The sequence below is a fragment of the Lissotriton helveticus genome, chromosome 5_1, assembly GCF_964261635.1.
Source record: "Lissotriton helveticus chromosome 5_1, aLisHel1.1, whole genome shotgun sequence".
Lineage (NCBI taxonomy): Eukaryota > Metazoa > Chordata > Amphibia > Caudata > Salamandridae > Lissotriton > Lissotriton helveticus.
Window position 1 is genome coordinate 512,229,881 of NC_136065.1, and position 21,414 is coordinate 512,251,294.

Genomic DNA, 21,414 nt, shown 5'->3' on the forward strand with positions numbered 1-21,414 from the left:
GCGTGGTGGTTGGGGGGCTGGAGCCGGGGCACAGGGTCGGTGCCCGCCCCAATGACTGCACTAACTTTCTAGGTGCCCCGTCTGGCAGTGGGCACCTGCAACGTTGGGCCCCAGCGCAACGAGGGACCCCAGCAGACTGTGCCGGTTGTAGAGGGCCCTATATCTAGCCCATAGGGTCACCCAAGGAACTATGGGGGCCTATAGGGCGACTGTTAACTTTTGTGCCTAGGGGACTAGTCAGGTGTGTCCTGCCCCATGATACCTGTGTAGGCCTGATATTCCCCCTGCATGGGCACGCCCGAGGTTCTTAGGCCTGGCCTGATGAAAAGGTTTACGGTTGAGAAAATGTTCTACATCTGATGAAATGCTTTACATTGACCAAAATGTTATTTCCTCATGTAATTCCCTGCTTATTCCTGTTGAAGGAAGTGTTTTACCCTGTCTTATGTAGTTCTATTCCGGCCTGGTATTTTCAGGTTACCTGGTCAGGAGCGATGCATTTTTACGCCTAGTGTTCCTTGTAGGCGGATTATCCTACTAAGGAGTGTGCCGAATGTTAAATGCATTTAGGCTCTTGTGATATACCCACAAGGATGCCCCTAGTTACCTCCCCTGTTAAGGAGCAAGCCTTGCTGATTTGTTACAGGTGCTCCTGGCTATTATGTGCTATGATGCCCTGATGTTTCCTTTTACAGAGGTCGTGGTGGAGTGATAATGCAGGTTATGTGTATTCATACTGCTGGTATTTTGCATTACAGGGGTGGGGATTGGCGTTATAATGCCTGAGGTGTATTTATGCATAATGTTGTATCTTACCTTTTCAGCCTACCCCCGAGGATGAAAGCCTGAGTTGGACCCGCCAGATTGGCCCCAGGTCTAATGTTAATTTAACCAACCATTCTTATTTCAGCATGGACTATGGACTCATCCCTTTTGTCCCATGTAAATAATTCCCCATGATGTACTTGGCTCTGGCGCCAGTTGGCGCCTTGTTGTGACTACCACTATTCTATTTCTTTTTACCTTGCAGGTTGGAGATAACACTAAACTTATTCTTTTCCAACCAAAGGTGGTGTCGTGACTCTTTTGTGGTGTGATTGGTGTGTCGTCTGTGGGTACTGCGTGAATGCTTCACATGTCCTCGAAGTTTGGCCTGCCCGCTTGATGCCATGCTACCCCCTTTGAGACGTGGGCAACCCCCATTTCCAACATTTGGTGGCAGAGCGGTGGGATAGGACTTGTGTTTGTGCAGTACCACAGCGGCCACGGGTTACACTGCAAATAGAGCTTTGGAGGTAATCCGAGCCTTGTTGTGGGGATTATTGTTGCTTCCTCCTGAAAGTGTTTGACAATTGTGTCCCCTTGTTCCACTGGGAGGGTGTGTCCCGGGTGTATCTCGCCACGATGGGGTTGATTTACCAGGAAGTGGAACTGATGGAGTACACCGAACAGGAGGTGATAGACTTCCTCCTGGAGAGAGGGATACCCCCAGTAGGGAACATTAGGAGGAATTTGTTTCTCTATGAGGCCCTCAAGAGGGGAGAGGCCTTAGAGGTTAATGGGGACTTGTCTGACTACCCCCCCGAAGTGTTGAAGGGTCAGTGGGTTAGAGACCAGAGAGAGGGCTCCCCATCCAGAACCCTGGGAGGTAGTTGCTCCGATGAGGAGGAGGAAGAGTCTAGTAGGGCAGAGACGCCAGTAGCTGTGGAGGACACCGAAGATAGGGAGTCTCGCACTGGGTCCAGTCCCGGGGGCACTGCCCCATCCCTTTCCCTGTCCCCAGAAGAGTGGGTAGATAGGAGGGAGGAAAGGGAGTATCAGCTGGCGCTGGCAAAGCTCAGGCATGCCGAGGGCTTAGCGCAGCTGAGGGTAGAAGAGCAGCGACTAGAGACTGAAAAAGTCCTAGCGCAGGAGAGGATGGCGGAGGCGGAGAGGGCCTTCGCCAGAGAGAGATCAGCTCAGGTGGGTAGGTTGTCCCCTGAGAGTGGTTTTAGGAGTCTGGATTCACCGAAGAGGGTGGGATCCAGTGGTGGCAGCGAGTGTAGGTCCAGTGCAAGGAGTCCCACTCCCGAAGCCCAAGAGACTGTGCCTGATTCCCCGGAAGAGGAGGACGGGTTAGTGTTTAGGGGCAGGGGTAAGCTGTTCCATCAGTCCTGGGGAGAGTTTGAGGAGGAGTGTTGGACTGTACTGGAGGATTGGGTGGTGAGGAGAGCAGTGGAGGATTGGGAAGGGCTGTGCCATGCCGTTATCCGGGAGCACATGCTGAGGAGTTGTTTCCCAAGACTGCGTCACCATCTGTTGCGGTGCGGGTTCTCAGACCCCAGGGAACTTGCACGGGAGGCAGACCTCTGGGTAAGTGCCAGAGCGTCTGGGAAGACATTGGGGAGTGATCCAGAAAGGAGAGGTGCAGGGATCTTCCGACCCAGCGTGGCGGGAGAGGTGAGAAGCCCAGCTAGGTCCCAGGATAGTGGGCGGGTTGTAGGGCCTCACATCCCATCTAAAGGAGGGAGTGAGACGGGGAGGTGTCCCGAGATGCCCCAACTGCAGTCACAGGGACTGGAGAGTTCTTTTAGGGAACCCCAGGTTGGGAGTCTAGGCTGTCCCGGTGTGCCTTCTCGTGGAAAGGATCCCCTCATGTCAGGAGGACCCGGAGCATCATTAATTGGAGCTCCAGTGGTTCGGGGGTTTGACCAGTCACAGGGTTTAGATCCTGGACTGGGGTTCCAGGTTAAGGGGTTGCCTGACCTGGAGGGTGGGGTACCTGTAATTCAGGTCCCTACCAATTTGACTCCTAGGGGTACTACTCCCAGTGGGAGGGTGCGGAACTCTGGGAGGGGGTGCAGAGGGAGGAAGGTCTCTTCTCTGTCACCGGCTCAGCCACAGGGCGCAGATCCTGGGTTGGGTGGCCAGGGACAGGGTTTGCCTGCTCTGGTGGGAGGGACCTCTGTAACCAGAGTCCCCCCGGAAGTGACTCCCAGGGGTACTACTCCAGTTAGGAGGGTGCGGGACTCTGGGAGGGGGTGCAGGGAGAGGGAGGACTCGCCCCTGTCACCGGTTCAGCCTGTGGGTTTTGGCTCCAGGTTGGGGAGAGAGTTGTGTGAGGGTGTCCCCCAGCGTAGGAGATGGAGGAACCCTAGGAGGAGAAGTAGGGGGAGGAGAGCCTCGCCCCTAAGGGCTGGTCAGTCTGAGGGTGTAGACCCCAGATGGGTGGACCAGTGGCAATTTGGAGAGAGAAGAGTGGTCCAAGGGAATTACAAGCCTGAGGCTAGAGCCTCCCACTCTAGGAAGGAGAAACATCCCACTAGGGAACACCAGTGGGGTGGTTTTGTTGGTGAAAGGAGGGATGCGAAAGAGAACCATTGGGTTCCAGAGTGGAGGAGAGACTGCAGGTGCTCCTGTAGTTGCAGGCCTGCGTCCACCTTTTTCCGCCCCAAGCAGGGAAGCCCATCAAGGCATTGATATGTCTACCCTGGCTTTTGGCTGGGGGGGAGTCGTGTTGGACTTGGCCTTTTTCCCCCAAAATTTTTCGCTTTTGACCCCCTAATTTGAATGTCTCCCCCATGGGATTAAACCTGTATAGGCCATGAGTGGTGTGAGACCCCTTTTGAAAAATGTAATTACCTGACATAATGTGAGCACTTGTAAAATCCCCCATTTTAAAACTGCACTCCCATTTTGGAAATGTACCTGACTGAAATGTATTGCTTTTAAAATGGATGCCATGGCCATGGGTTTTGCCACTGGACTGACATAGGTCAGCGGTCTAGATAATATTACCCAGCTACCCCTAGTTTTGGAGGGAAAGCCTGGCACCCAGGGTGCTCACCCCCTCCCCTAGAACCAGTTTAGGCTAGATGTGCCAACATTCTAGAAGGTCCTGGCACTGCCTGGGAGGAGGGTATAAATAGGGTGAAGTGTCACCAGAGAGTCAGTCAGCGCTGGGACAAGGAAGGGAGGGGGACCTGCTGTGAGGTGCTACCGCCACATGGACCTGTGAGCTGGGCCCTGCACCCCTATAAACCCCCCCCGCTGCTGTCCCTATGGGCCCCTGACAAGGGAGGACTCTTCATAGGTCCCTGACGCTGTGGGACCTTGGACTACGCCAGCGCTGAGGGAAAAAGGTACCCAGAAGAGGAGGAATGCTGTGGGCTTGAACCCCCCAGGAGGTGAGGAGTGTGCCCCTGGGGCTGGCTGTGGAACTGTTCGCCCCCCCCTCCGTGAGGAGCCTACTTAGAAGCCCTGGTTTGCCTACCTAAGCGCTGTAAACTCCAAGACTGTTGCTGCCCTGACCTGAACTGTCCTGCCTGGAAAGCGCTATAATTTGGAAGCGCTAGAGAAGGACTGTGAGGAGCTGCGTGTCCCTAGAAGCCCTGAACTGCCTCTATTCTGTTGGGCAGAGGGAGGAGCAGTGCGCTGTGAATAGCGCCGTTTTCGCTGTTTTCTGAGGAGACTGGCAGCCTGTGAATAGCGCTGTTGTGGAGGCGCGCTTTGGGCCGATTTAAATAATTAATTAAAAAGGGAGCCTACCCCTTGTCGCAGCCGGAGATCACCGTCGCAGCCCGGGTGCTGAGGAGACTGTGAGGAGCCTACCCTCGCGTCATCGCGCTGTCGCTAAGTAAATAATTAATAAAAAGGGAGCCTACCCCTTGTGCCACCGGAATCACCGCCGCAACCCGGCGTCGTGAGGAGACCATCCCCCGCTGGGCAGCGCATCGTTGCAGCGACCCCCGGTGTCAGGAGGGGGCCGCCGAGGTGGAAAGAGGGCCGCGCTAGGCCCTGAGGCCGCTGTGTCCTGCATCACGTGACGGGGGCGTCCGGCCGCGTCATTGGCCCGCCCCCGCCAACGCCGCGCAGGGATTGGCTGCCGGCCGACAACCAGAGAAGAGGAGCCGAGTTTAAGCCCCGGGTCCCTGTGAGGAAGGAGGGGACCCGGGTGAAACCTGTGACTGGTGCGGGGCCCCCGTGGTCAGGAGGGAGCCCCGATTGGGAGCGACCGGAGCGGGAGGCCACCCCGCCGGTCTGTGCCCCGGAGTGAGGGGCCGGTGAGCTAGGCGGGGCCGGGGCACACTGTCGGTGCCAGCCCCGCCTCCCCAGAGGAAGCGACTCGCCGGCGTTGCGGGGCTCCCGGGAGATCGAAGGAGCCCCGTGTGAGGTGGGAGGAAAGCCGGGCGGCTTCCCCCACGTGTGCCAGGACACCGCGTGTGTCCCTTGAGGCCTCCCCGAGGCCGAGTTGAAACTCCGGGCCCCCGTGAGCAAGAGGGGCCCAGGTGACTCCGCCTGGAAAGGAGTGCCTCGTGTGCTGCTGCAGGAGTACAGAGGGGTGAGCCTCGAGGCACGTGGTCGGTGCTTGGCCCCCTCCACGGCAAGGAGAGTGAGCCCTGCAAGGGAAGAGGACAATCCAAGGAGCCCGGTGAGTGGGGCCTCAGCTGCGTGGTGGTTGGGGGGCTGGAGCCGGGGCACAGGGTCGGTGCCCGCCCCAATGACTGCACTAACTTTCTAGGTGCCCCGTCTGGCAGTGGGCACCTGCAACGTTGGGCCCCAGCGCAACGAGGGACCCCAGCAGACTGTGCCGGTTGTAGAGGGCCCTATATCTAGCCCATAGGGTCACCCAAGGAACTATGGGGGCCTATAGGGCGACTGTTAACTTTTGTGCCTAGGGGACTAGTCAGGTGTGTCCTGCCCCATGATACCTGTGTAGGCCTGATATTCCCCCTGCATGGGCACGCCCGAGGTTCTTAGGCCTGGCCTGATGAAAAGGTTTACGGTTGAGAAAATGTTCTACATCTGATGAAATGCTTTACATTGACCAAAATGTTATTTCCTCATGTAATTCCCTGCTTATTCCTGTTGAAGGAAGTGTTTTACCCTGTCTTATGTAGTTCTATTCCGGCCTGGTATTTTCAGGTTACCTGGTCAGGAGCGATGCATTTTTACGCCTAGTGTTCCTTGTAGGCGGATTATCCTACTAAGGAGTGTGCCGAATGTTAAATGCATTTAGGCTCTTGTGATATACCCACAAGGATGCCCCTAGTTACCTCCCCTGTTAAGGAGCAAGCCTTGCTGATTTGTTACAGGTGCTCCTGGCTATTATGTGCTATGATGCCCTGATGTTTCCTTTTACAGAGGTCGTGGTGGAGTGATAATGCAGGTTATGTGTATTCATACTGCTGGTATTTTGCATTACAGGGGTGGGGATTGGCGTTATAATGCCTGAGGTGTATTTATGCATAATGTTGTATCTTACCTTTTCAGCCTACCCCCGAGGATGAAAGCCTGAGTTGGACCCGCCAGATTGGCCCCAGGTCTAATGTTAATTTAACCAACCATTCTTATTTCAGCATGGACTATGGACTCATCCCTTTTGTCCCATGTAAATAATTCCCCATGATGTACTTGGCTCTGGCGCCAGTTGGCGCCTTGTTGTGACTACCACTATTCTATTTCTTTTTACCTTGCAGGTTGGAGATAACACTAAACTTATTCTTTTCCAACCAAAGGTGGTGTCGTGACTCTTTTGTGGTGTGATTGGTGTGTCGTCTGTGGGTACTGCGTGAATGCTTCACATGTCCTCGAAGTTTGGCCTGCCCGCTTGATGCCATGCTACCCCCTTTGAGACGTGGGCAACCCCCATTTCCAACACTCCACTCCTGAGGGTTTACTGTTTTCGGTTCTTCTGATTTTCCCCAGGAGCGCACCTACCAATAGTGCATAAGGTGCAGTTGCACCAGTGCACGGGGCCCTGAAGGGCTCACTGCACCACATTTGTAACTGTTTTTGTAACTACCAAATTAGAGGATGGCGCACAACATTGCCCTTTCTTGCATTACGAGGCACCTCGCTAGGCCGCTGGATTTCATGTCTTTCTTCGACCTCCCCTATGGCTCCAGACAGATCATTATAGCCCTAGAACTGTCATCCGTGCCCCTGCCCCTATGTACAGGGCTTTCTTCCCCATCATTCAAAACTATGCCACCTTTCACTGTTTCCATGTAAATCGCGTTTACTCTTCAAAAGCGCCAATTAAATATGTAAATAACACGTCCCTTGTACAGTCTAATCCCCAAAGTCCCGGCTGCGCAGGTACTGCCCCCCCTTTTCACGTGCAGCTCATTTTGCTCAAGAACTGACCCGTTTTTCTGGCACTGTTCCTTTAAACCTCGAGTAAACCTCTAGTTAGGCCCATTGAAACCAGGGTAATTTACTGGGAAGTACCTGTAAGCCATCGAACTTTGACATCACCATTGTGAGACTCGAGAGTTGTTACTCTGTGCAGTCTTAAATTACTTAATGGTCGGGGGCAAAATCCAGAAACAAAGGGTTTTACTGTGGAAACATGCATCTCTCCTGCATGCTTACAGCAGTAGAACGCGAAGCTTTAGGGGTCATACTGTACTTCACCTTTAGCCTGCCAGTAAAGACGCAATACTTTGTGAAAGCTAAGTCCAAATTCGCGGAGCATCGGTTTTGGTGCCGACTTTCGAAAAGAAGAATCCGGTTTGAGTTCCGGCGTCCGCTCAACATCCTGTGAAACTGGCCAAATCATTTAATCTCTCTGTGCCTGAAAAAAACAAAACAATCTGGCTATTTGTATTGTAATGTGGCCTCATGTATGTAAAGAGCCCCAAATCCCCTTAGACCGAAGTCGCTCTATATAACACTCCCAAAAATAAAATGAATAAATAAAAAATAGACACTGAAAGCATCAAGGCTATCTCACATCTGAGAAAAATCGACGAGCGACAGAGGTTCTTACACCCGATGCCAGGTATACCGCCTTTGTGTCTGGTGTTAAGGAAAAGCTGTGCTTTGGGGCCCATTGGAGAAAGGGGGGGGGGGAGAAAGCACCGACCCGAGACTCCATGTAAGTGTGATAAAGGCCGCTTTATTGGAAGCAGGTGCATCCTACACAATAACATCCTTGGCCTTCGCCGCACAATCTAAACCTCATAAATATGTAATTTCCTGCCTCACCCCCACCCCCTCCCCTAACTGATTCCCACAATCCACAAACAGTAACAATTAGCATAACGTCAATTTGCCTCTCCACCTGGCTAAATACTTTATTGTGCTTGACCTACCCCCCGATAATCCAAACAGTTCTCCTACTCTTCCCCCATATATTAGGAAGAACCGCCCCTACATACATAATGCACCCCACACCTGCTCCAGCGACATGCGAAAACCCCCCACCCAATCCAAAAAAGAAACCCCCTTTTTGCACAGAATACAAAACATTGTAAAGAGCCTTGAAAAAACCCTGGCGCAATTCACCACCGAGGCGAAACACGTGTCGGCTGTCTACGTTTTAATCCATACAAATAAAGAGCAATTTTCAACAAAGCACGGACTCTTCTGATACTATTCATACAAAAAGGATTGAGCCTAAGGACACCAAGATGTAACGTCCAACACACTCATCCCCACTTTCAAAACCCCTTTGTGCACCAGCCTCCAACAAAACCAAGCCCAAAATCCCCATCGCCCCCAACTCCCCCGCAAAGGAAGCTCCCCTGTAAACAGTGATGCCTGCCCGTGGGCACCCCCCCCGAATCATGGCCCAGGGAGGGTGGGAGGGAAAAAATTGTCCAACCGCCACCCCCCCGCCCGGCGGCCGAGACACCTTACCTAAAATGGTGTCTCTGCCGCGTGGCCGGGCAGTTACCACAGCCCAGCCCAAAAGAAGCCCAATCAAGCCCCGCCCCCAGCCCAAAAGCTACCGAAACACCCAAGCCCGTCCCCGTGCGGTGCCATCTCTACCCCCCCCCCCCCTTTCCCCGGCCCCCAAATTCCCCCGGGCGGGGCAGGCCTCCCTTCGGTCGGCCGCCCCCCCCAGGACCCCATTGGGGCCCATTGGAGAAAGGGGGGGGGGGAGAAAGCACCGACCCGAGACTCCATGTAAGTGTGATAAAGGCCGCTTTATTGGAAGCAGGTGCATCCTACACAATAACATCCTTGGCCTTCGCCGCACAATCTAAACCTCATAAATATGTAATTTCCTGCCTCACCCCCACCCCCTCCCCTAACTGATTCCCACAATCCACAAACAGTAACAATTAGCATAACGTCAATTTGCCTCTCCACCTGGCTAAATACTTTATTGTGCTTGACCTACCCCCCGATAATCCAAACAGTTCTCCTACTCTTCCCCCATATATTAGGAAGAACCGCCACTCGAGGGACGTGCTAACGGTCCTCGACCCCCCCCCTAGGACTCCCCCTCCCTTACCCGGGACGTGCCACCTGCCCCATTCGGCAGGACCACCCCCTACCTATATGGCTGCCGCGGACCCCCCTCAAACCCTGTGCTGTCCGGTCCACGCGTTCAAACCGCCAGCAGGTCCTCCCCTAACCACAGGGCCATGCCCTCCGTCCCAATGTATAGGGCCATGCCCTCCGTCACCACGTATAGGGCCATGCCCTCCGCCACCAAGTATAGGGCCATGCCCTCCGTCACCAATGTATAGGGCCATGCCCTCCGTCACCAATGTATAGGGCCCTGCCCTCCGTCCCCAATGTATAGGGCCATGCCCCCGTCACCAACATATAGGGCCATGCCCTCCGTCACCAACATATAGGGCCATGCCCTCCGCCACCGACTTATAGGGCCATGCCCTCCGTCACCAATGCATAGGGCCATGCCCTCCGTCGCCCAGGCATAGGGCCATGCCTTCAGTCACCCATGCATAGGTCCATGCCCTCCATCACTAACTGTATAGGGCCATGCCCTCAGTCGACGTCACCCCCGGGGCGTGCTTCCTGACCGCGGAATCGAGCTCCCTACGAGGTATGCCGCACTGAACCGGGGCCGTGCCCCCTCTCCGGCGCCCAGAGCCCCCCCTGTCAACAGAAGGCCTGAGAAGCCGCCCAGCGCCTGCAGGCAGTCCGCCGAAGCCGGCCGTCCCACCAGAGAGAAGCCCTCCGGATGCGTGTCCCACACCGGAGCCCGTCCGCCAGGAAGAAACCCCTGCCGCAGTGCCCCCAACTCCCCCCCCGTCACCTACCATACCCCGCAGCCCCCCGACCTGGCAGCGCCACCGTTCCGCGTCAGACCCCCCTGCGCGCTGCGACCCCCCTGTCCTCCGGCGGGCGTGCTCCCTGGCCACGGAGTCGAGCTCAATACGGAGAATGACCACACCGACATGGGACCGTGCCTCCTCTCTGGCGCCCCGGAAGAAGTCCTCCACACAGTGCGTCACCCCCCAGAGCCTATCCGCCAGGAAAAAGCCCACTGCAAAGAACGTACCTCTCACCTACACACGACTTGAAATGCCCGCGGCCTAACCGCGCCGCTGTCCCCGTTCACGCCGATAACGCCCGTACCGTCCGCTCGAGCTCCCCAACCTGCACCTAGGCCGACCCCCAAAAAGTATACACCTCGTGTTAACAAAATCCAGACATCTTCATGTAGCTGATGCTAGGGATGATCAAGGTGTACTGAGTGTCTGAACCAGTCATCCTGAAATCCCTGTTTTATGTGGAAAGTATTTCCTTAATACTTGATTTTCATATAGGTGGAGCTCATCCGTTCCCAACCTGCTTACTATGTGATTCACCGATGAGGTGGTGTGAATCTGCAGCCTGTTCCCCTCCCATTGTGCCCCCTCCATATCGTTTTGCCAGACAAATACCCAGTTTGTTTAAATATTTGCCTATATTTGTGCGCATGCAAACTCTTCCACGCCAACTGTCTTCCAGCTGAATTACTACCTGGGACTACATTCTAGTGAGCACTCATCCATTTTCAAAGGGTACTAACTTATGTACACCAACCAAACCAAAATCAAATCTAATGGACGGAAGTACTCTTGCGTGAACTTGGATCTACCTAGCACTGAAATTACAGGCTGCATACAAAGTTCTACTGCTCGCTCATAATTGAACACATACTCCTTACCATTCCAGTAAGAATGAACTCTGCTAACCAATGGATGCACTGTGCTGGTTATTGGGCTATTGCCAATCACTAACCTATCCACCACTCAAATTACTTTCATATTTCACTATACTAATCCCTTATGTTTCCGGAGTTGCAAGCTACCCACTGAAAAGCACTTCGGCACCCCGTCAGGGGTAGTAAGCGCTATTTATAAGTAAGTACGATACAATACTTAGCACTCCAAGGCAGCGGGTGATAAACCAGCAATGTCTATCCGAAATTGTGCCGTCGAGGTACAACATTCAGCACAAATTCCAGCACTAATAAAAGCACACCCATGTCAAAGCGATATTGGGCCTGAACGCGGCCAGAAAGGTGATAAACCCTGCTGCTGTCGCCACTTCGCCCGCGCAAGCTCCCGCACACACCGTAGCCAATCTGAGCCGTAGCTTCCACGAGCCATATTCGGAAACTCGGCGTTCCCTCAGAGAGAAAATGATCACGCTCATGGGATAAATGATGCCTGGTCGGCGGTTGCGAGATTACCAACAACCGAAAAGGTAGAAGCCTGAGGGGAAGTGTGAAAAAACGGTAACTTTACCCAACTTGCCGCACGTTTACACAAAAACGCCCTGTCGAGTGCGATCCTCCCAGTGCCCTTTCATAGTACCGAGGGCAATGCTTTTCCTGCCCCCTCTCCCCTCCCCTGCCCCCGAGGCTGGCGTGTAGCAATAAAACCCGCATTAATGGGAGCAGTACGGGCCCTTAAGTTCGCTCCGCTCCGGGTTTGGCAGGCGCGAGGGGGGGGGAAGGGCTATACAGGACATTTGGAATTTTGCACTCTCGGAGGTCTGTTCGAGCTCCTGTTCCCTACGCGCTGGCTCAGTTTCCATGGCCGGAGGGGACTAGGGAGAGACTATATGTGGCAAGGTCGGTCTCCTGCTGCAATGACATACGAAGACCCGAGCTGTTTATAAGGGAGTTTGACTGAGGTCGTTACATGTATACTGCACACAATTGGTGCCGCGAGGCCGTACCAGACGACAGGCGCCCAGCCCCATAACCGTGTATGTGACCCTACCATAGACACCAACTGCATTTCATATTCTGTAAATATGCATAGAACCGACTAAAATTAATCATTGCACAAAAGCCTGAGAATTTAGATAGCCGCCAAATACGTGTCTCGTGTCATATGAAATGTCGCGATGTAAAACAACGAGGATAACAAATGCGACGCCTTATGTCTATTCTGGGACCACCGCGTGACGTCAGGATGTAGAAGCGGAAAGGACGACGCCTCGCTCTCCCTCATTTCAATTCAGCAGCTGCCATACTATCCCGCTCCTGTACTGTTTACTCCGCCAATTAGCTGCCATGATTATACAGTTCCCCACAGTTTGGAGCACCACTGTATACGAACTCCGTCTAAAAGGATTCAGTTCAGCTGCTGCAGACCACCGTCCCCGTAATTGAGCTAATCCCAGTGCTGACAGATGCTCCGTGATGTCACCCGCCCTTGTACCCAGTGCCCTCCCGCCATAAGCAGTGCCCGGAAGTCACGCGAACGGCCTCTCCGCAGTCCGCAAACCCCCCACTTATGCTGGTACCACCACAGAAACGTGGCGCCGATACCATAACACACCAGTACCTATCACGGGGCAATGCCAGCCTATACTACTACCACCCCACTGCACCATGCTATCCACATCAGTGTTACGCTATCCACATCACTGTTTTGCTACCCACACCAGGATAGGCTCTACAATGCCTTACCACAGTATTGTACCTGCACCGTGATGCTACTTTTCCTACTCACCAGTACCACTATTGCTTATACCACAACCACGTGTACCACAACCCACTATTCCCTCCTATCCCCAACAGGGTACCCACTATAACATGCTGCCTACTGAAATACAAGGCCAGCTGTACTAAATCGTCCTCCCCACGGTACCATGTTACCACACACCACAGTACCATACAATCAACACACAATGCCATGCTAGCTAAACTTGAAATAACCCCTCATGCAGAGAGAGCAGAAATTACCGCCCCCCAAGAAGCGCATCCGTCTTGTCTCCCCCGCCCCAAATTAACTCCCGGCGGCCGTATGGACCCTTCGGGTAGGGGCAGCGGGACTCACCTAGTCCCACGTGGGAGCCTGACCGCCCGCACCAGGCAGAACAGGCCCATCCGCTCGGCCGCGTGGAGCCGCATGCTGCTCTCCCGAGCCGCGCCGCACCAGCGAAGTGTCCAGCCTGCCGGGAAAATCCGGTGCCATTGGTAGTAGTTCAACAGTTCGCCTCTGTTTTTGCTGCGGTCTCTACGGTGTAATTGAGCATTGTCAAAACACAAGCGTTTTCCGCGAACAGTCCTTGCACCGTAGCAGCGAGGCTCTTCATTCCAAACAAAGTCCAGGTGCGAGAAATGCAAATCATCAACGAGTAGGCGAGCAGCCCGGGAAGAAAAAATTGTCCAACCGCCACCCCCCCGCCCGGCGGCCGAGACACCTTACCTAAAATGGTGTCTCTGCCGCGTGGCCGGGCAGTTACCACAGCCCAGCCCAAAAGAAGCCCAATCAAGCCCCGCCCCCAGCCCAAAAGCTACCGAAACACCCAAGCCCGTCCCCGTGCGGTGCCATCTCTACCCCCCCCCCTTTCCCCGGCCCCCAAATTCCCCCGGGCGGGGCAGGCCTCCCTTCGGTCGGCCGCCCCCCCCAGGACCCCATTAAAAAGTTACACGGGCTTCTGCCTGCTTAGCTACGTCACCAAAAGTGGTACCAAGACGATTAGCTACAATACAATCTGGGGTTTGTAAAATGCATTTTCACCATCAAACTCACCAGACAGTGTTGGGTGGTGACCTGAATACATCCTCAATCGACAACTGAAATGTGACGGTTTAACTTTTGGAAAGTGTCGCCACTGCATTGTACCACAAGTGCCATGTTTCTTTTAGTAACATTTGATCCACTTAAGCACCAAATTATTTTTTGTTGAAATCTACAAATGATGCAAAGGATGGTGGAGTATGTGGCACGTGTGTCAAATCCATAATTACCTAGAAAAGGCTATGCCCGCATAATCCTAGTGGTCCTCTGTAAACTGAGCAAACATTTTAAATGCAATAGGTCTCGCTTTTTCGAGCGTTTAAGCCATTGGCATTGTAAATGACAATGCCTTTTATTTATGTGCTTTAAAACCTACACAAAAATAAAAGGCATTGTTCTAGGTCTGCACATCATTACCAGTGACGTTATCAATATTCTATTCAATTAGTATCTCGGATTTGATTTGTGTCTTTTGATTACTTTATATATTACCAACAATCATGTTGTCTATTTTTATTCCTTATTAAAAATGTATTAATTTGTACAGATACTGATCAATTGGAAAATACTGTTTAACTGGAAATATATGGTACAGATGGAATATTGTGTATATAGAATGTACTAATTTTATCCATGATTATCACACCAAATCTATATTTTTGATAAAAGAAAAAAGGGAAAAAAAATAAAAATATGTTTCAAATAAATTGATTGATACATTGTTTATTTAGAAGTGTTAACACATGGAGTTTTACAGTATAGTCTACATTTAACCCTGTCAATTGTGCATTTTCTAAAAAAAATGTTCTTTTTAATGCCAATAGCTCACACTCTTACAAATGCGAAAGCACTTTAATGTTGGCCTCGCTCCTTTCTGTAGATGCTGTTCAGTTGACCGTATTCAGGCTACAGTGAGCAGCGTCTATACAAACAGGCACGGACCTTATTTAAGTGAAAGCGTATATGGTGTACTTTTGCACAAAGCAAAAACAAAATTATTAATATAGAAACTCTGAAGCGCTGCAGCTGAAGTGAAAGTGGGCCACGCTATTAATTAATAAAATAGAAAAGCGCGGCCGCTAAACTGAAAGCTGACTGCACCATAAATAAAATAATTGAATAAGTGTGGCCACTATAGTTAAAGCGGACCACATAGTAATTTAAATAAATACAGTAATCAAAGCATGGGGTGTGCTGCGATGTCGTGATTGGAATAGGGCAAGAGCATTAAAAAAAATAGTGCTCACCAACTTACAACACCAGTAAAAGGTTAAGTAGTTATGGGAGGTAACAAATGCAGACCAGGCGCTACCAAGGAGGGACTAACAAGCCTACTAACGACTCCGAAGCCAGCGTTTACGAAGGACAATGACACAAGCCAATTAAAAATATGGGCGGGCTTCAAAGTCATACTCCACTACTGTATGCCTGGCAGCAGCGCTTCGCAGCCCAGGCTCGACCTAAAAATAACAATCTGACTTTTGTTAAAATGTGGGGTGAATACCGAGACTGGCATGATGAATCGGTTCATTGAGAACATTGTCCACTCTTCTGTTTAAAGTCAATTGCCTCTCCATGTTCATCTTCTATCCACTTCCTCCCTGAAGTCCCATGTCTTTCCAAGGGTTTAATTAAATACAGCTTGTGTTGCCTATATTTGTGAGAGTGTTTTTGTATTATGGGTTTACCGCACGTGCTATATGATCCATCAACTGCTGCCTAATTTGTAATTCTTTTGCTGTAGGTCAGATGGACCAAAAGGTAAAAGAAAAGCCCCACACCCGATGCAGCGCAAGTGGCAGCTCCTTTGCAAAGTATTACTAGTCTCCTTTCAGTTTCTGATAGACTTAAACAGGTGTGTGAAGCTAAATAATTGATCGATCTTATTATGGCCAACGCTTCTTCATATAAATCCAACTTGGAACTCTTCATTCAACAAAGAGAACTGCCTGTAGTTCTAGCTTATAGGTTCTCTTTTCTTCTCAATCGAAGTTTAGAGTATTTTTTTTGTTACGTTGACATAGTTTGGATGACATGAGAAAGTCTTGATCCCGTTTAAGCACTTGATAACAATACAGCGCCGGAACCTTCCCAAGGTGAGGCGATTTAATAGTATCACCAGCTTCCCAGACTTTAATTTCGTGTTTATGAACCTGTCCCTCCTCAGATGACTTAGACCGAGGTATTCCCCGAAGAAAGATTTTTCTCATTAGATTTTGAGGGTGACCGAAAAGCTCTGAGTAGAAGTCGGAGGAGTCTTTGTTGACCTCAGTGAATGGCAGTGTCTCCTTGTGCCTCCGGTGATCTCCCGCACAGACGGCGCACCTCCACCTGCTAGCAGGGCCATGCAAGAATTTACAGAACTTACTCTTGCCCACAGTTCCTTTTGTTGTGACACCCGGGTTTAGGCAAGACAAAATGGCAGGTATTGTGAAAATTGTTCTGGTCTCTAGTTTCCTCTGTCATGCATGGCTACGTGCTGCTCGAGCTGTGACTCATGCGTAGCAACATGGTAGGAGGTGGAGGGACACTTGTGTACAAAAGTTAAATTAGATTGGTGGGATTAAGGAGTTGCCCAGCATCAGTGTGAAACGGCGCCTTTTTAAGGGTGATGACCTGGGCCAAACGGTGTGTCCACGTGCCAAATCCACGAATTCCAACCTGCCTTTTAGTCACAGGCATGCCCATTACCATTAAGAAACGGGCACCTGCCAGAGATTATCGTTCTCCACTAGTATATCTATGCAGCATCACAGTGGTGAGCTCCTAGTGGCAGTTACCTTTTACCATGCGATCAAGAATTTTTGTCTTCTGATAAAAGACGCTTAACGCCATTTTGAATTGGGAAGTTTACTTACCTAGTCCATATCAATGACCGGGCCAGTCTGAAACCAGCTGAAACCAAATTAGAAACCACATAATAGAAAAGGCCATTCATCCTGAAACATGGCAGCAGTTTATTGAGTATAATCAAAGGAGAAAGGACCACTTGTCCTGATCAACCTTAGGTCTGCAGGATGGTGGGGGGATTTCTGTCCCAATATTAAGACCCTCAGGCACGTGATGGGTATGGTGGTGTCTTTAAGCGGTATATCTTGATTCTCCGCTTATGATTCACGTGTGTGCATAATCATTAGGTCTATTAGGTTATGCAGCCTCCACCAGGAGGTTATTACCCAAGGTTGGTGCAGTAGTGAGCCAGAGATAAAAAGACCGAAAAGCCAGGAAGATAAAAATTTTATTAGGTCTGGTTTTGGGTCTGGTAAACTCAATTGTAGTGCATCTGGTTAACTGGTTAATGAGTTATAGTTGCACTTTGAGTATCAAAAAGTTAAAAAATTGGTCGACATGTTTCTGCCTCAATTGCCTTTGTTCTAGGACTTACGGGCATTCATCAGGACCGTGAAATAACGTGCAATGAATTATTAAATATAGTGTTAAAAAGTGAAAAGGAAAAAGGTTATTGACCTGTTCCTATGTCTTGGAGGTCTTATGGTACCTGTAATGAGTAAACACATGATTTCAGCACACACACACAGGGTGGGGGATGGGGAAGAGACACACACCCACAGCAGAATACTGCTGTAAATATCAACTAATAAACAACTAAAAAATGGCAATACTTTTGTAGACCGTTTTCATTCATTAAAGTGTCAACTCTCTCTTATCCTTTCCATACTCAAGCATACTCATTAAGACTTCTACAAATGTCTAGATTTGACAAGACTTATACTGCATCCTGAATAGGAAGACCCTATCATCACCAGTCCGTTTTGCATAGATAAAAACGAGCGTCGTAAAAAAGAGAATCTCCAAAATTGAAAACGCATAGCCTTGAATGTTTACGATGTCCTAGACAATACTATTAGCCCAATAGGAAAGTGATGAGGGCGTAAGCACCGCCTCCCAGACAGATCTTCAAAAGTAACCCGGAAATAACACGAACCACTTCCGGTTCGGTACGAGCAGAGCAGCGCGCACAACAGCGAGCTGAGGACGAGGCGCAATAGGTAGCGAGGAGACAGATTTGATCACGTCCACAAAACCGCAAGTATAAGACAGCCGCCCTAATAATTCCTCACTTTACCTCCCCTTTAGCCCGCTCCAAAATCTCTACCGGCTGAAGGAAGTGTGCAAAAATAATGCGCGAGGTAAACGCTAGTAATATCGGTAACTAACCGGCCTATGTATGTGTCATGACGCCGCTATAAACACCTGCGTTTCAGTTCACCAAAGCGCTCAGTATGCCTTGCATGCCACGACTAGAGGTCGAATCAATATCACATTCGCCTTGGTAAATGATTAGCAGACACAATCACTACCTTAGCATCACTATAGTCTGAAATGAATACGAATGCACGATACTATATAAAAAACACACTCTGTCCCATTGCAAGCATGCTATAGGTCGGTGCTTGAGTATGGAAAGGATAAGAGAGAGTTGACACTTTAATGAATGAAAACGGTCTACAAAAGTATTGCCATTTTTTAGTTGTTTATTAGTTGATATTTACAGCAGTATTCTGCTGTGGGTGTGTGTCTCTTCCCCATCCCCCACCCTGTGTGTGTGTGCTGAAATCATGTGTTTACTCATTACAGGTACCATAAGACCTCCAAGACATAGGAACAGGTCAATAACCTTTTTCCTTTTCACTTTTTAACACTATATTTAATAATTCATTGCACGTTATTTCACGGTCCTGATGAATGCCCGTAAGTCCTAGAACAAAGGCAATTGAGGCAGAAACATGTCGACCAATTTTTTAACTTTTTGATACTCAAAGTGCAACTATAACTAATTAACCAGTTAACCAGATGCACTACAATTGAGTTTACCAGACCCAAAACCAGACCTAATAAATTTTTTTTTGTCTTCCTGGCTTTTCGGTCTTTTTATCTCTGGCTCACTACTGCACCAACCTTGGGTAATAACCTCCTGGTGGAGGCTGCATAACCTAATAGACCTAATGATTATGCACACACGTGAATCATAAGCGTAGAATCAAGATATACCGCTTAAAGACACCACCATACCCATCACGTGCCTGAGGGTCTTAATATTGGGACAGAAACCCCCCCACCATCCTGCAGACCTAAGGTTGATCAGGACAAGTGGTCCTTTCTCCTTTGATTATACTATATCCTTTGGAAAATGAATGGATCAATATTCCATCTCCCCTACTTCTGATTAGAAGATTATTAGCAGCGCACAGCTGTGGGAGTCTCTACAAAAAGTGGATCAAGAAATCCTATCGACTGCCGAAGACATTCCAGAATGGCAGAAAACCTAGGATTAAGCTATTCCATAGAAGAGATTGACGCAATACTCGCGAGACCAGCACCGTTCATGAACAGTGACCTCTCACAAACCCTTTCTAATTCGACTGAATGGGATGAACTGACCGAAGTAAAAAAAGAAAGAGTCAGAACTGCCGTACATGGCATAATTATGACGGAATATTTGAGAGTGAATGCGGCACCCAGAGGCCTCTGGGTCACCACAGCACCAAGAATTTTCCTGAAGGATCTAGCTTTCAGAAAAGATTGGTCCGCCATTTCATGGAAATGTACGAGAGACTATCTAGTCCTGATCATAAAAACAGCCACAAGATTGGCGGATGAATTAACAATAAAAATCCGAATTCTAGAAACGAGTCTAAATAACACGGTCGACATCACCATATACAAAACAAAACTAGACGAAATTAACAAAGAAATGAGTGACTCTCACGAATACCTGATACAGACCAAGCTACAGAAACTAGCAAAGGAACTCAAGAAGTTCTCTATAGAAAAAGTGCACCCCTATAGCAGCAAAGACTACAAGGCAGACGACAACGCCTCTAATAATGGGTCAAACAGCAGTGCGTCAAGTACCAGCTCTGACCAGGGAGCCAACAATCATAACAATCCAAGACACTACCAACAGAATAAAAGAGGTAACCGCCGTGGACGGAATTCCTGGCGCCCCCCCTTTTTCCAAATGGATAATCAAGGGATGCCCTTTCAGCCGTTCAATCCTCATTTCCAAGGTTGGATGAATCCATACTTCCAAGGCCCACAGATGATGAATCATCAGATGCAACCTCATGGTGGACAAAATTTCCAACCGCGCATTCCTTTTTAGGTCTCGCACTGCGATTTGCAGGCCAAAGGCCTGCAGTCGCAGAGCGAGTCTTTTGTAATCGTTTCACGCGTTTTACTTTCAAGGAGTAGGCAGAGCGGACAAGAGGCTGTTACGCGCACGCAGCCGGCCGCAATGGGATCAGGTCGCGCGCTCACCCTCTCCTGTCTCTTCTTTCTCTCCTTGGATGCCTCATGCATACACACACACAGCCCCTGCTTTTCGCACAAGCACACACACAGACACACACACGGGCACACGAGCGCACATACACACACACACACATGCACACATACAGACACCAACTCCCCCCCCCCCGCCGCCGCCTCCACCCCCCAAGGGTGAGATGTCCCCCCCCTCTTTCCTCGCACTCACCTGAGAGGTCGGCGCGGGCCCCACCGAGCAGCAGGAGGCAGGCGGCGAGCAGCAGCGGCGGCTCCATGGCGCTTGGTCCGTCCGTCTGTCTGACTGCCGGCGCGTGCCCCCTTTCGGCCTCCTATACAGATGCGTGAGAGAACAAGGCCCAGTGCGCCCCTCTTACGCACTGAGCGAGCGCGCGCGTGCCCGCCCGCCACAGAAAGAGAGCACGGACAAGGACCCGGGTCTAATATCAGCTGCGCACGACCCGAGCCCGAGGACAGGGGGCAGACCAGGGCCATGGAAGTAGAAGGACAAGGGCCGCGAGCCCGCCTGCGCTCGTGTATCGCTTTGTGTGAGCACAGAGGCAGTCTACGCTGCCAGGTAACAGTGAGTATTCCCAATATTCGGCATTGCTTTGGGGGTGACCAGACACTCGTTTGTTTTACTTTTAGCGCCCACGCACGCACCACTCACGTGCTTGTTTTACCTTGTGTTCCAGAGCTCTCACCAGTCTCCTTTCATCATTCAAGCCTGTAGACAACTGAGAGCATTTATTTCTGTTTTCTCTCTTTTCGATAGTATTGGTGGAGTTTATCGCTGTAATTAGATGTTCTCTACGTTTTTTGGTAGTGAGGTCTGTTGAGCTGCTGGGTTTCCCCAGAGAATCCTCATTGATATTGTCCGGGTCTCTGCATGTGGTCAGAGAGCGCCTGGGTAATCCTCTAACCACTGTTTGACTGACAGGTCACCCTTGGAGTTCAGTCACATGATAAAATGTGCAGGAGTAGACCCTGCCAGCCTTATACGTGTAACTCTTATATGTGCCTGTGCTCATGGGGTGGGGCTGGACATACAGTGAAGCTCTAAGGCGCGCACGCGCAAGCACTGTGAGGCCCTGACCTGAATCTATTTTAGGGACTTCAGTTTTATTTAAGACTATTAGTAATGTTCTTTCTATACATTTTCCCTTCTCTCCCATTCACTCATTATCTCTCTCTCCCTTTCACTCGTAATCTCGTTTTCTGACTATATCTGTCTGTCAGCCCTCTTTCTTTCTATAGTTCACCCTCGTTCTCTCTCGCTCTCATATTTATACAACTTACTAGCTGCTCTGATTCTTCCCCCACTCTGTCCCTTCTTTTTTCTCTCCCTCAAGATTCCCCTCTTCTCTCCTCGTATGTCGGTCTCTCTCCTTCTGTCCGTCTTCTCCCCCCCCCCCCC

At 50.5% G+C, this 21,414-nt stretch overlaps 1 protein-coding gene across 2 annotated transcripts in view; it reads left to right on the forward strand.

Moving 5' to 3' along the window:
- CROCC (ciliary rootlet coiled-coil, rootletin) overlaps positions 1-21,414 on the forward strand; it is a 574,059-nt gene that overhangs the window by 100,786 nt on the left and 451,859 nt on the right. The gene's annotated exons all lie outside the window — the stretch shown is intronic.